We start from the raw sequence: 13,820 nt of genomic DNA, 5'->3' as shown, positions 1-13,820 counted from the left end.
ATGGCCAGAGCTACATAGCTCAGTGGCCCGTTCCTAGTAAAATAAAATAAAGTATGTCAAGGTATGGTTCTTGCTTGGGATCGCCAAATAAGCGCTGGCTAGGCTCGGATGTGCAAGTGGACAAAGGGGCTTTGGAGCATGGTGCGGCGGCGCCAGCGCGGCGTTCGGTCGATGGTTGCCATCGCGCCGTGGGCGCGAGCCGGCGGCCGTGCCGAGCCCGGCCTGGGAATACAAAGGCAAACGATGCGGCAGAGACGCGTGTCGTTTTCGAATCTTCCCCGGCGCCTGGCGGAGGAATGCGGCGTTATCGTGCCCTGCTGCACGCGTGCGCTCCGCTGCGGCGCGTCGCAGCTCTCGTTATTTAACGCCCCTCTGAGATAACGAACCGCTCGGATCGCGCGTCCCACAAAATCACGTCTGGTTTATTTTTCCTCTCGTAAATTATGCCGAGAGGATATTTACGGCCCGCCCGGGGAGAGCGCGAGACTTTGCGAGTCTGTCGCCCGCGAGTGCCGTACGCCGGTGGGTTCCACGCTTGGATCCGCCAGTCCCTTGGAAGTGCGCCACACAGATACGTTTTCCATTCACAACATAAAAACTAAGAGCTATAATATCTTTTTATTTTGGCAGGTAAGGCCCACTGAGCTATTAAGCTCTTTTGTTCAGAAGTGACGCGTGGGCCGCCCTGCTGCACACGTGCACCTCTGTCTACAGAGGAAGCGTTGGCCTGGGTTCATCGATTCTTATGCTCATCGCACACACATCGAATCCCTTGTGCCAGAATCGAGGCTTTTCTCCACTCGTGTGCTCTATGTGCGGTCATTGTTTACATTTGCCAAACGTGAAAGATTACCTGCGAATTACTGAATTGGGATTACATGTCCAGCAGCAATAATTACCCCTTTTAGCAGACAAATACTAACTTGTAGGCCGGTGCCGAGTTTGTACTGCACAAGAACAGCTGCCAATCGGGGTCCTCAAGGCTAAAAACACTGCACTGTGAGACGTTTCTTTAAGTTGCGGACGCAATATAAATGCGAGTTTTATTATTATGTACAGGGTTCAAGTGGCTGCTAAATTGACCGCATTGTTAGAAAAAGAATCAATTCTCAAATTAAATCGTGACTGAATTCCAACAGTAATTTGAATTGCCTTGGTGGGGGGGAGTGGGGAGCGAGGGCAGATGGGTGGTGGAGGGGGAAGGAATCAATACATCCCAAGTTCTCTTCCATCCCCATCGCCACTCCGCACTAATGGCACCTGCAGACGCTGTAACGATCTCTGATTGAATTTGCGCCGTGGTTATCCGTTTAAACAAAGCGCTGCTTAAAAAGTGAGCGAGGTAGAGAGAGGGAGAGGGAGCACTTTCTCAGTGTTATTTTTTGCTCAAGTGTCGAGCATTGGGGTGGAGGAATTGGTCTCCATGGACACAAAGTGGAAAGGGTTGGGAAGTCGGGGAGAAAGTCTGCAGGTAAGAGGTGCTCTCGAGATGGCGAGAGAGGCAGAGAGGATGAGAATGGATCGAGAGAGAGAGAGAGAGTGTTAGGGCTCGCGGCGGGGGAGATGGGGGCTCATGATTTGAGGGTCCCTGTCTGAACCCCTCGTGAGTCATGGTGGAGCGGTGAATGCAGGTGTCTGCGGCTCGGCCGGGCTTAACTCAACGGCAGCCTCCCACTCGGGACGAATAAAAAGCGAATACCAAATAATTTTATTTTGATTCGCTTCTCTGTCGGTCCGTGACCCGATCATCCGGAATGCGCCTGATAGCGCCGCATCTCTCGGCGTGCAACCCTCGCAGCTCCGTACGGACAGATTTGGGCCACTTACTGCCTCGTCATCTTCTGGCCACTTCACAGGCCAGCGGGTATTTGTGTGTACCAGTGCGAGATTTCCCGAGTTTGTATTTAATTGTGAGTGAGTATATGTGGGTGCGAGTGTGTGCATGAGATTTTGTGGGACGGTGGTGCAGTGGTGAATGCGCGGCACTACGAACCCTAGCGGCCCAAATTCAAAATCCCACTCGTGGCCAACACTGGCGACATTTTTTTTTTATTGGTCCTCGGCCTCCCCTAGATCGACTCGGCCTCGAATGAGTACCCGGTGCAATGTATAAACATCGCCACTGGGGAGACAAAGGCGGCCGTGCATTGTGCTTTCAACCCACCCCCCATGGTAAATGTTGATCTTCATATGTTCTCGCTAACAGCACTTGCCCCACCACTCTGCCAAAGGCTGTACTGGGGATCTGTGTCTCTGTGTGAGACCACCGTGTGTGTATCAGTGTGTGTACTGTGTACAAGTTTGGAGGCAGTCGCCCTCCATCGACAACAGAGGGCAGAGGAGTGACACTCACAACAACGAGTGGAGCGCCGGGCGGCTAAAACCCAGAGAGTTGGCGCAGTGGGGAGCACAGTTGGTGCATCTGCCAACCGTCTCAGTCGGTCAACCCATGGCACCTGGGTCTGTTCCGCTACCTCCTGCCAGCGGGTCTTCAACACTTCACGTGGCCTCGAAGTGCACCGAGCATGGCACAAGCGCCGTGGTGACACCACTGCCACTTAGTGGTGAACGGCGGTTGTTGTTGTTGTGTGCGCGACGGTGCTAGGTCCCCGCATCATCTCTGTGCCCGCGCAAGAGCGAATGCAATTGACCGCGCGACCCGGTTTCCATGGGGAGGGATTAGGCCGGAGGAATCCTCTAAACCCACGGCGCTCTCAGGCCCCCCCGAGGGAGCCGCTCGCAACCGCTTTTTAAAACAATGAACGTTAATTCACGTGAAACGCCGGCAAATAACCCTTTACCTCCCCCAAAGAGCCCGCGCCGCCACTCCCAAAATACCGCAGTGAAGCGTCCGCTAGAGCCGAACGCCGCGGCTGTCGCGCTTGGCAGGCTGCCGTCCGTGGGCCGCGCGGCCGATTTAAACATCAAAGCCCCCGTGCGATCCCGATTCCGAGAAGCCCCCTCGTTCCCCTATCTGCCGCGCATTCCTGTGCCAGGGCCGTTAATGACGTTGTTTTAATGGGGGGATGACAGATATGGCAACACGGCTGCGTGCGCTTACATGCCCCGCTCTCCTTTCCAGGAGGGCGGCAAGCCAGGGAAGGAATATGGCGGTTCGTTCGTCCGTCCGTCCGTCGGTTCCTTCGTTCATCCATCAGTCCATCTTTGTTTGCTCTCCATCCATTTGTCCGTTTGTCTGCCTTTCCATGTGTCCATCTCTCTGTCCATCCATTTGTCCGTCTTTCTGTCCATCCATTTGTCCGTCTTTCTGTCCATCTGTTTGCCTGCCCATCCCTTCATCCGTTCGTCCATCTCTGCGTCCGTGCGCCCGCTCGAGGACACTTGACGCGTTTCCAGGAAAGCCTCTCGGCCACGTGGCTACGCCGAACACCAGGGCCCAGATCTTGTTGGCTTTTGTGGCGAGATGAGCAACAAGATTCTCTCGCACAGAAAACTACCTCTGTCACCAGCGTAACATCATGATGCCTCAAAGAAAAAGGAACGGTGCCGCCCCGTGGTCGCCCCCGTGGTCGCCCCGGTGAGACGAGGATCAAACAAATCACTCGAGACGCCGGTGTGCGGAGGCAAGAGGAGTTCATGCAAATGCTGTGGGAAGAGGTCACACGTTTGGCGCAAAGGTCCTTCGCTCGCGATGCCTGATGAATGAATGTAACTGCTATTGGCCAAAACATCCCAGTGCTGAAAATGTACACTGCAGATGACTCGGTTGGGATGACGCACACGGCAGCAACTTCGCCACCCTTGAAGAACTTGGCAGGACGCTCCTGAAAGGGAGTCTTGAGACTGAGAGGCATTCCTGGTTAAATAAGCTGTAACAATGCCAATAGCAATGCCAGCCGGATTAACGGGAGGGTGTAAGCGCACGCGGCACAAATGAATGGAGACTCGCTTAATTGACTGGTTTGTCAGCCCGCTAATGAGCTGTTATTAAACGGCGCATAGAGGCCGTGTTAATGTACATGCGTTCTGACTGCACACACCTATTTGCATAATCATTTTTCCTCGTACAGATTTTTTATAATTTCTGATTCAAAACATTTCCACCACCTCATTGCGCGCGCGCTTGTGTGTATATACAGGCCGTGTGGCTGGCAAACAGCCTCGCGCAGTAATTCGTTTTGAACTTTGTTGTGAGCGATTGAGAAATGCTCTCGCCCCATTATAAGATAAGGTCTAGGAAATAATTGCTCCTGTGTTGGATGCGGTACTGCGTGGAAGTGGGGTGGAGTGGTGGCGCAGGGGAGGGTAGAGCCCCCTTTTGATGGCATTGCAAATGAACATGTGTTTGTGTTTCATACAAGTGTGTGTGTGTGTATGTGTGCTTTGTGTGTGTTAGAGTAATTGCGTGTGTGTGTGCGCACGTGTGTTTGTATGCGTGTGTGTGCTGGCCTTCATTAGGTTCTTGCTAACAGCACTTACCCTCAACAGTCTGTTGAAGGCTGTATGAGGGGTCTTTGTTGGTGATTGTGTGTGCGCTTATGCACGTGCGTGTGCCTTCGTGTGTGTGGGCATTTATGTCAGTGAAAGTATGTTTGTGCTTGCGTGTTCACAATTATGCGTGTGTTTGTGTGCATTCGTGGTTATGACCGCCCTTCTTTATGCTTGTGAAATCTAGACCCTTGCAAAAGAACATCTGTGCCTGTTTGAAACATTCAGGGTGGGCTGCCTAAGATCCATCTTGGGTTTAAGCATGCTGGATTGCGAGAGGAACTCTCAGATCCTTGTAAGATCTGGACACAGTCCCGTCGGTGAGCTTCTCCGGCAGTCATCGCTGCATTGGCTGGGTCATGTAGTCTGCATGCCCAGCCAACGCTTGCCCAAGCAGCTAATGTTTGGTCGGATAGAGAGGGCTCATCGGGCATGGCACAGGCTGGAGAAGAGATGGGTCTATGTGATACAGGAGGATGTAGAGCTGAGTGGACTTGTCAAAGATTGGTTCCAGTGGTGTCAAGCTTGGCCGCTGGAGGAGGTATGTGAAGGACACTCCTGGGCAGTAGTAGGCAGTCGCTCTCCCAACAACAGTGGTGGGCAGAGGAGCGATGGTCACAACAACGAAGTGGAGTGCTGGGCGGCTAAGGCACCTGGGTTTGTCCTGTGAACCCCTGTCAGCAGAAAATTACACCTAGCCTGGCACAGGCACTATGGTGATGTCACTGGTACTTATTGGCAAAAGGCGGCTGTTGTTGTGTGTGTGTATATTTGTGTTGGTATTTGCTTGTGCGTGTGGACGTGGGTATTTTTTTTTCTGTGTGTATGTGAGCATGCATGTGTTTGTGTATATGAGTCTGTGTGTCTTTTTGTTATCTAAACCAGTCCTGGGCCACCCCTAGGTCGAATGGGCGACTCAGCCTCAAATGAGTACCTGGTGTGATGTGTAAACATCGCCACTAGGGAGACAAAGGCGGCTGGGCGCGGTGTTGGTCACCCACCCCCTTGTGCACTCTGCCAGCCTTCATTGGTGTTCCCTAACAGCACTTGCCCCAACAGTCTGCTAAGATTATACGGGGAATCTTTGGCCTTGTGTCTGTTTGTATTATTATTCTCATGACGTGTGTGTGTGTGTGTGCGTGCTTGTGCGTGTGTGTGTGGACGCGAGTACCGTTGTGCGTTTCGTCATTGTGTGTGAGTCCAAGTCGTTCAATAGTCAATACAACCACCACTGCCGCACGTGACGGGGGGCAGGGGCGGCCACGCTGGAGGTGGACGCTCCTCCTGGCCTCCCGAGTGTGTGCGGCTGCTCTCTGCAACCCAGATACAATCTCAACAAATCAACAAATTATCTGGCGATGCTGCTGCCGTTGGCAGTGGTGCGCAAGCACAAATAACACAAATCAATTCGTCAATAACAACACTGTGTCTGCGTGTCTGTGTGTGTGGCCTTAAAAGGAAATGTATATATAACAGGCGGCGTTTCGGAAAACGGCCAAGGGCTTGCGCACTGCACATCAACGACCACCGCGAGAACCGGTAGCCGATTCGGTTATTTAAGTCGGGATCCTGTAGCCGATTTGCGTGTAATGTTCGTCACGAATGCACTGATTCGCTCGCGCGGTCGCACACACGGCACGGCGGCCAACTGTCACCGCGTGTTTCATTTGCTGTCGTTTCTCAGTTACCTGGTAAAGGTGCGGCCCCGTGATTGCTTGCTCACGTGTCCCTGCTGGTGCAAGGGCCTCCAGTCGCGGGAGCTCTAGAGGGTATTGGGTTTACCAGATGTCTTGGAAGCTGCAGACATTTTTGTACGTGTGGAAAACCGGTGACTGGTGTGGTCTAAATGTGTGTGGGGGTCAGCCCCGGCGTCGCCTGTGTGCCACTGTCCTGCCTGCGTATGTGCTCCCTTGTGCTTGGGTGGAGTGGTGGTGCAGTGGTTAGCGCACTGCACCACGAACCCAGCAGACCCGAGTTAGGTTGCTGGCCACGAGCAACATCGGTGGCAAGTGATATATCCGAACTGGTCCTGGGCCTCGCCTATGTCAACTCAACGGCTCGGCCTCCAATTGGCGCCTGGTGCGATGCGTAAACATTGGCCCAGGGCGAGATAAAGGAGGCCGGGCATGGTCCTGGCCACACCACCACACCGTGCATCGTGCCGGGCTTTATATAGGAGCTCGCCAACAACACTTGCCCCAACAATCTGTTCAAGGCTATACGGGAGATCTTGGCCCTTATCTTTGTGTCGCAGTGTAAAGTGTGGTGCGTGCGTGCCTTGATGGGACCCTGCCCCCGTGTGCAAATTTACTTTGACGCCGCCACCCGCCCGCCCGCGATAGTGGTCTCCTAAACTCGTAATTTATGTTCCGCGGGCTTACCCGCCGCACACAGTGCACACGGTCAGCCGTTCCGCGTCCACGGAGCACGCGGGCACACGGGGTTGGAGACGGGGGGGGTCAGCCGTCTGATCGTTGGCGTCAAGCAATGGAAGTTTAAACGGTGGCAGAGGGGGGGGGCTGGTTGGTTGGTGAGGGCACCCCCCCTCCTCCGTCTTGACATGGCCGCGGTGTCTGTGACAGCTGGAGACTGGCGGGGCGCCAAGCGTTTGAGGACCAATCTGAGTTTTTGGGTCGTTGTATCACCGCCCCTAACCACATCCTGATTGCGCAGCCCCGTGGGCTTGGCATGTGAATTATAAGCTTGCTGTTCTTGCGTATGTGTGTGTGTGCACATGAGCGGTGGCCACCCGAGTTCGATGCCCGCTCACGGCCGACATGGGTGACGATTACCTAAACCGGTCCTGGATCTCCCCAAATTCGACTTGGCTTTAAAACGAGTAGCTAATGAGGCGTGTAAACATCAGCACTCGGGGGGGGGGGGGGGGGGGGGCAAAGGCGGACTGGTGTGGTGCTGGCCACCCGCCCCCCTCGTGTGCCCTACCGGCTTTCATAGGTGCTCGCTAACAGAACTTTCCACAACAGTCCGTTTAAGGGGTGGGGGCCGATCTTTGTGTTGTGCGTTTACCAGTGGTGGCTGGGTGCTTGGGTGCCTACGGGCCGGTATTGGGGCTCTCTAACGAAGCATGGACATAATGACTTGCACATGTGGGAGCCCCCCCCCCGACCCACCGGTCCAGACCCACTGGGGCCGACCGCCAAACCCACCACCCCCCACCCCATCTCACCCCCATTGGCCTCCATAATTGGCTTCTATACAGTTTGTGTCCAAATGTATACGCACGTCTCCACGCATGGAACCTCTCTGTCAATCCACTGCTGGATGACGAGGGCTTCCCCGCGCCGCTGCAGGTCGTGGGAGTTGTTTGACCGCGCTGCGCCACACTGGTCGGTGTGGGTGGGTGAAGGCGGCGAGCGTAGGAGCGCAGCGCAACCGATGGATTTAGCCGCGCTCCCCTCTGTTGCCCGCCACGTAGCAACAGCCTGTAAGAAACGCTGTTGCGTTTGATGAAAATTCGCTCGCAGAACAACGTGCAGCTGATGGGTTGTGTAACTTTTATTCATGTCGAGAGGCAAATGTTATTTTGCTTTTAGGATTTTGCACAACGATTGTTTTGTGCTTTGTGAGCGGTGGTCGCGGGCGCATAGGCTGGTATATTTTTTAAGCAGGGTGAATAGGAGGATCCTGCCAAGTTCTCGCCATATCGGTATCGATGAAAGCTTACGTAGATTCCAATTTAGTAATTTGCGGGATGATTTGGACCACGTCACCGGTAAACAATGGCCCAGTCTCTGCGAATGACGTCACGGGATCTGTAACGTCCACCTGGAACCAGACGGCGCGTGGTGTCATTCCGGTTCGTGCACACCGCCGCATTAATCGGGGCGGCCGCCGGAGTTGAACCGCTAGCCTCTGCTAGTGCGCGGGGCCTGCATCGCCGCCCCCCCCCTCCCCCTGTTGTTACAGTAGGAAAAATCTTGGGAATTTGCCCGTGTTTTAAAAGTCCTGTAACGTTTTAAGCATGTGTCGTCGAGCGAAGCGGATCGCTTAAACGTATTCATGGGATGTTTTTAACCGCGGGTTCAACGCAATTTCATCTCTGCTGCTTTGATTGCAAAGTTTGCTGCTCGGCTTGCGCAACGCAACACGCCGTTTCGCTCCTTGCGAGCGTAATTGTGCTCAAAGACTCTGCTCGCAAATTATATTCTCTCCTTCGCGCGCGCAACAACAAAAAAAACCACTAAAAGTTGTCCCCGTGAAAAATAACAGCGCGAGCAACACTGAGACGCAAAAAACGCTGCATATATACACCCCGTAATGATCGTGCGGCACAAAACAAACCGAAACAGTGTGAGGCTAATGTTGACATGCGCAACGCTTTGCGTGAAGTATGGTCGTTAGAGAGCAGGGTCGCGGGAGCAAGCGCTCGGCGCGATCTCTCATTAAAATCTCGTCGTCGTCGTCCCCCCGTGCACCGCTGGCTGCCGCGCGACTCTGGCCTCCGTGGATATTTTTCGGTGAATTTCCAGTTAAATTACGCCTGTTATTTTATTTTATCCGTTCCGCTTGTTCACCCAGGAAAGCCTCGCGGAGTCTCGAGACTTCAAATTTCTTTTTGTCCAGGAGGGTCCTGCCAAGTTTTCGAATTCAGGGGCGATGTTGCTGCTTTAGCCTAATTCCTTCAAAGTTATTTGCAGGTAATTTTTCTGCATGGGGATGTTTTTGGCGGATGCCGGTTACATTGTACGTTTTTTTTTTTTACCTGTAGAAAGAAACGCAGAGGAAACCCGTGCAGAACATGGGGATAACGTATATATATTCCGCACACGCACGCATGCGTTCACTCGCGCTCACCCGCGCTCACCCACGTTCACTCACGTTCACCCACACTCACTCGCGCACACTCTGCAGGACAGGGGGACAAACTCCACGCAGAAAGGTGCCCCAGTCGGAATTGTAACTCACTTCCTTATTTCCGTGAGGACCCAGTGTTATCACTGCGCCACCCTGCTGCCCAATTTTCTTGCAGCCTTCCCCTCCACTCATACACACCAATTATCCTCACTGTGCTGTGAAGCATCGGCGATGAGTGTGTATGTGCGTGCGTTCTTTGGTCTGGCCTCCAAATGCACCTCGCCTTGCACAAGCGCCGTGGTTGGCATCACTCCGTGGCGAATGGTGGCCACTGCAGTTGTTGTCGTAGGCGAATCTTCCTCCCGTCTTGGCCTGCGTGGGCCATTGATCGTTTCCTTCACCGTTGTCTCCTCGCCATGCTCTTTCCACTTCTCTCAGTCGCTGCATCTTTCAACTGAGACGGCCTTCATCCCATTCAACCTTTTTGACGTCTGACGTCCATTCGCATCGTGTGCCTCCCACTTCCCCAGCAAGCTTCCGGCGTTCCCTCCATCGCCGTCCTCCGCAGCCGGGGGGGGGGGGGTCACCGTTCATCCCGGGCACGGTCGCGCACGTGTGTCACGCTCAAATTATCTCCCCCCTTCGTCGTATGTCAAGAAAAATATTTTGCTCGGGCTGCTCTGCGGACGAGCGACATCGGTGTCAGCGGGACCATCCATTCCGACCACATACATCCCTCGATGTGCCGCAACGCTTTGTCACGTAAGCGCGATGGCTGGTTCGAGCCGTGAACAACGGACGCGTCGCGACAGCCGCACCGCTGCAAGAAGCGCCTGCATCCCCAACCCCCCACCCCAGCTGTGAATCGACGGCGCCGCCACCGCCACTGCCCGGGAGGGCTGTGAGAAGTAATGTGGCAATCTTCTCCAGCTGTAATAACACGCGGCGGCGGCCGTGATGAGACGCGGCGCGTTATGGCCGTGCCCGCGGCTGGAGCGAGGTTTTATGTCGCGAAGACCAGCGCACGCTCTCTCGAAAACAGCCACCGCATTCCCTGAGCGGTCGCAACTTAAAAAGAGAAAAGCAAAACGACGGAGGAGGATGAAATTGACGGGTCTTTAAAAAAATGTTTTGCCGCCGAGCCAAATCAATTTTTGTCCAAAGGCAGCAGTGGGTGATGTCTGCGCGAGGAGAGCAACTTCCCCGTGATCGAGCGAGCGAGAGAGGGAGAGAGAGGGGAGGTCACGGAGGGCCGTGTGCGGAATAAAGATGCCGGGGCCCGTTCCTCCGTGCCTCCGCAAAGGCTTTTTGTGCGAGCGCCAGGCTTCGTCTCTGGCGAATGGCTGACATTGTCATTCAGTTTCTGTCCAAATTGGCTACGGGGTGATTTCAAGTAATGCACACTGCTCTGGAGCGGTGCCAAACCTCGCTGTCTTTGAGCCAGTATGCTCTCCCCTCCTCCTCGACCTCCCACCATTTGTCTTTTGGATCGGCTCTACAGGAGAAGCGATTATTTTTTTTTCTTTGAATTAAGTTTTTTTGTGTGCGCACCGTGATGGCTTCAGCAGGCTCGCTTCTTATTTGCGGTATATCACGAGAGAGCGTGCCGTGCGTGCACACGTCGCGGGAGCCATGTGCGCGCTCAGTTGTGTACACGCACTCGCGTACAGTTACGTGCATTTACTAACACTCGTGTGCGCACAGCCTGGTACGTGCAGTAACCATGTGCGCACGCACGATCGTATGCTTCCCTCTCCCTTCCTATCTCACTCTGCTCCTCCCCGCACACTCTCCTATCTCTCTCCCCTCTCATCTCACTCTGTTCCCCTCCGTGCACTCTACTACAGCAACCAAGGCTTTCTGAGGAAGCCCCCCAGTCGACCATCGCGAAGTGGAAGGTTGCTTATTCTCTTCTGCTGCCCCAGACCCGTGCTGTGGATTCCCTGCCCCTGTTCAATTCCAGGCTGAAGACCCTCCTGTTCTCCTCTGCCTATAACTGCCTCTCTCCGCAAATCAATATGCCCATTGTTTCTTTACAGCGTCTTTAAATACAGGCACGTTTCTGCGTTGTATAAATCCACATTGTGTTGCATACACACACGCGGCCACCTACACGCATAATCGAGACGCCAGCATAAATGCATTATGGCGTGTAAACGTTTGGCCTTGTACACACGTGTATCATGTACACGTGTAATCGTATGTTTACGTGCACTCTAATCATTGACATACACAATGGTAGGCTGTATACATGATGAAGATTATAGCGGGGAGAACGATCGTAGATAAACGTGCGGCGCGGAGACGGAGCGATGAAGTGGGCTCGTGCGCATCTCGAGACCCGAGAGAGAGGTTGCAGATGGCTTGCAGAGGTTGGCCTTCCTTCATCCAGCAACGAAATAGATCACGGCCAATGATGAGGATGGGACATTTTAGTTGGTTCGCCTAAACCCCGCAGCCAACGGAGGGACTGCATTCATTTACCACAGCGGCAGCAAGTGGAGGAGCGGGAACATGATGGGCCTGTCGTTTCGTGTCTGGTGATGGTGCCGTTTTGTGTGAATACGCGACGCGGCGGAGTCTAAACGCGAACGCATCTTTTCGACGCCGTCCGCCGCCGATGAGTGCCCATTGTGTTTGCGGCTATTGTGTTTGGTTATGAAGGACGTCGCCTCCGTTGAGCCGCCACTGAAACGCATTCCTGCGTTTGTGAAGCGGTGCGCGTACGTACGGACGGACGGAGGAACGCGCACGTCGCGTTCCGTCGACGCGGGGGGGCCTTGAACCACTCGGCAGCGAGATTTCCTGTTGCGTTTGTCTGTGACGGCACAAACTGATTATTTTTTGCTGATCGTGTGGCCCGAGGGACAACCGACCGAGCGGAGTCCCATGGCCTTTTATTCAGAAGGGGTCCCACGCTGCATTGGGATGTTTAGCCATGAATGAGAGTTTGGCTTCATGCGGGAGGAAACCGGAAAACCCGGAGAAAACCTCACCACACAGAAGTGGGCGATACTTTTCCAGCCACTCGGCCACTGAGAGTAATATTCATCGCGTGACAGCCAAGCTGATGTTTTAATTAGCAGAAATGGCATTTATCCAAATTTAGTGCAGGGCCAAATTAATTATCCCTCGTCCTGTATTTTGTGTGTGTGTGTGTGCAATCCCTGCCAACCGGACCAAGGCCATCAAATGGTGAAATCTATTATTTTTAATACCATCAACTTGCTCCGCTTGAGAACCCGGTTCTAATCACGGTTGGGCGGCTGGAACCCGGATTCGAACCCAGGATCTCAGCGGTGGCGGTTCTGCGCTCTGACCTCCTAGCCACCCGGTCACCTTGGCTGTTGTTTTTTTTCTTCTTTTTGGGGGTATCCTCTTCCATTAGGTGGAGCAAGAGCGAGCCACCCCACACGTGGTGGAACGTCGCTGGAGGTCGTTACCCAACTGACCCATCCATCACGGCAGACAGCGAATTAGAAATCCCAAACGTTAGGCGGCAGCCACTGATGTAAATGGCTCCGCCTCGCAGCGGTGGCATTTGGCGAGTGGCAGTCGCGACGATAGAGACTGGAGCCACTGCCTGGTCTGGGTTTTGATTAAAGACTCCTGATAAGGCTTCGGGGGTCTCTGAGTAATTTGCCCTCCAGTTTTGACGCTTCTGTGAGTAATCTGCATTATCGGGGTGGGGTAGTGGCGGCGGCGTCGCAGCGGGTTAACCCATTGCGTTGTGAACGCGGAGACCCGAGTTCGCTTCCTGGTCGCGGCTAAAGTCGGCGGTGAGCGATGTCTGAACTGGCCGGAGGGTAACCCCCCACAGTTTCACTAGCCCGTGCTGACCAACGTGGTGAAGTATGGTCAAACGACCATCACGACCGACGCAGCGCGGGCCAAGCCCTCTTGACAACGGGGCTACGCGGGGCTGCGCGTTGCTCGCTCCGATGCGTTACGTGACCTCGCGTTGCTTATCCTAACGGCAATGCAAAACTCTTAATGAACGAAAACCTACCTTGAAATTGTGCCCCGTCCGCAGTCCTCACTAATTACAGAAAGCGATTGGTGGTCCGCGTGCTCATTGCAGGAGAATCGTGAAAAGAAATTGGCCAGACTTGGGTTTGTGAATGTGGTCTCTGGCTGAAAGGCCCCTTGTGCCGAGCAGGCAGAGGAGGAGGAGGGCCTTTTGTGTCTTCTGCTGAGAACACGGCAATTAGCGAGCCTGCTTGCACGAGAACCATTCTCCACACATGGTGATTCTAGCAAGTGAAAGCCTCTCTCTCTGCACAAAGGCACGAATGCTTGAATACGGATTGCGGCTGCACGCCACGCCTCATCGTGTGCACCTGCTGTTTGTGGCTCGCGATTCCCCCATCTTCCACCTCCTCCACCTTCTCCACCTCCTCCACTTACTCGAGAAAGAGAGAGAAAGGCGCTTGTTTTGGTGATTAGACCTCTTTAGCCACTAAAGCCCAAAATAGTTGATGGACCGCGCGTTTTGTGGCTTGTGCGTTGCACTCGGCGTTTGCCGATTGAGCGTTGTGCTCGGTGTTTGCCGATTA

The 13,820-nt window shown here is 54.1% G+C and overlaps 1 protein-coding gene across 1 annotated transcript in view; it reads left to right on the top strand.

The window, feature by feature from the left end:
* PTK7 (protein tyrosine kinase 7 (inactive)) overlaps positions 1-13,820 on the top strand; it is a 92,813-nt gene that overhangs the window by 15,902 nt on the left and 63,091 nt on the right. The gene's annotated exons all lie outside the window — the stretch shown is intronic.

This window comes from Lethenteron reissneri, chromosome 14 (genome assembly GCF_015708825.2).
Source record: "Lethenteron reissneri isolate LAM-NWPU_2019-01 chromosome 14, ASM1570882v1, whole genome shotgun sequence".
Taxonomy (NCBI): Eukaryota; Metazoa; Chordata; class Hyperoartia; order Petromyzontiformes; family Petromyzontidae; genus Lethenteron; species Lethenteron reissneri.
Note: the sequence above shows the minus strand (reverse complement) of the source record. Positions and strands in the feature narration are given on the sequence as shown.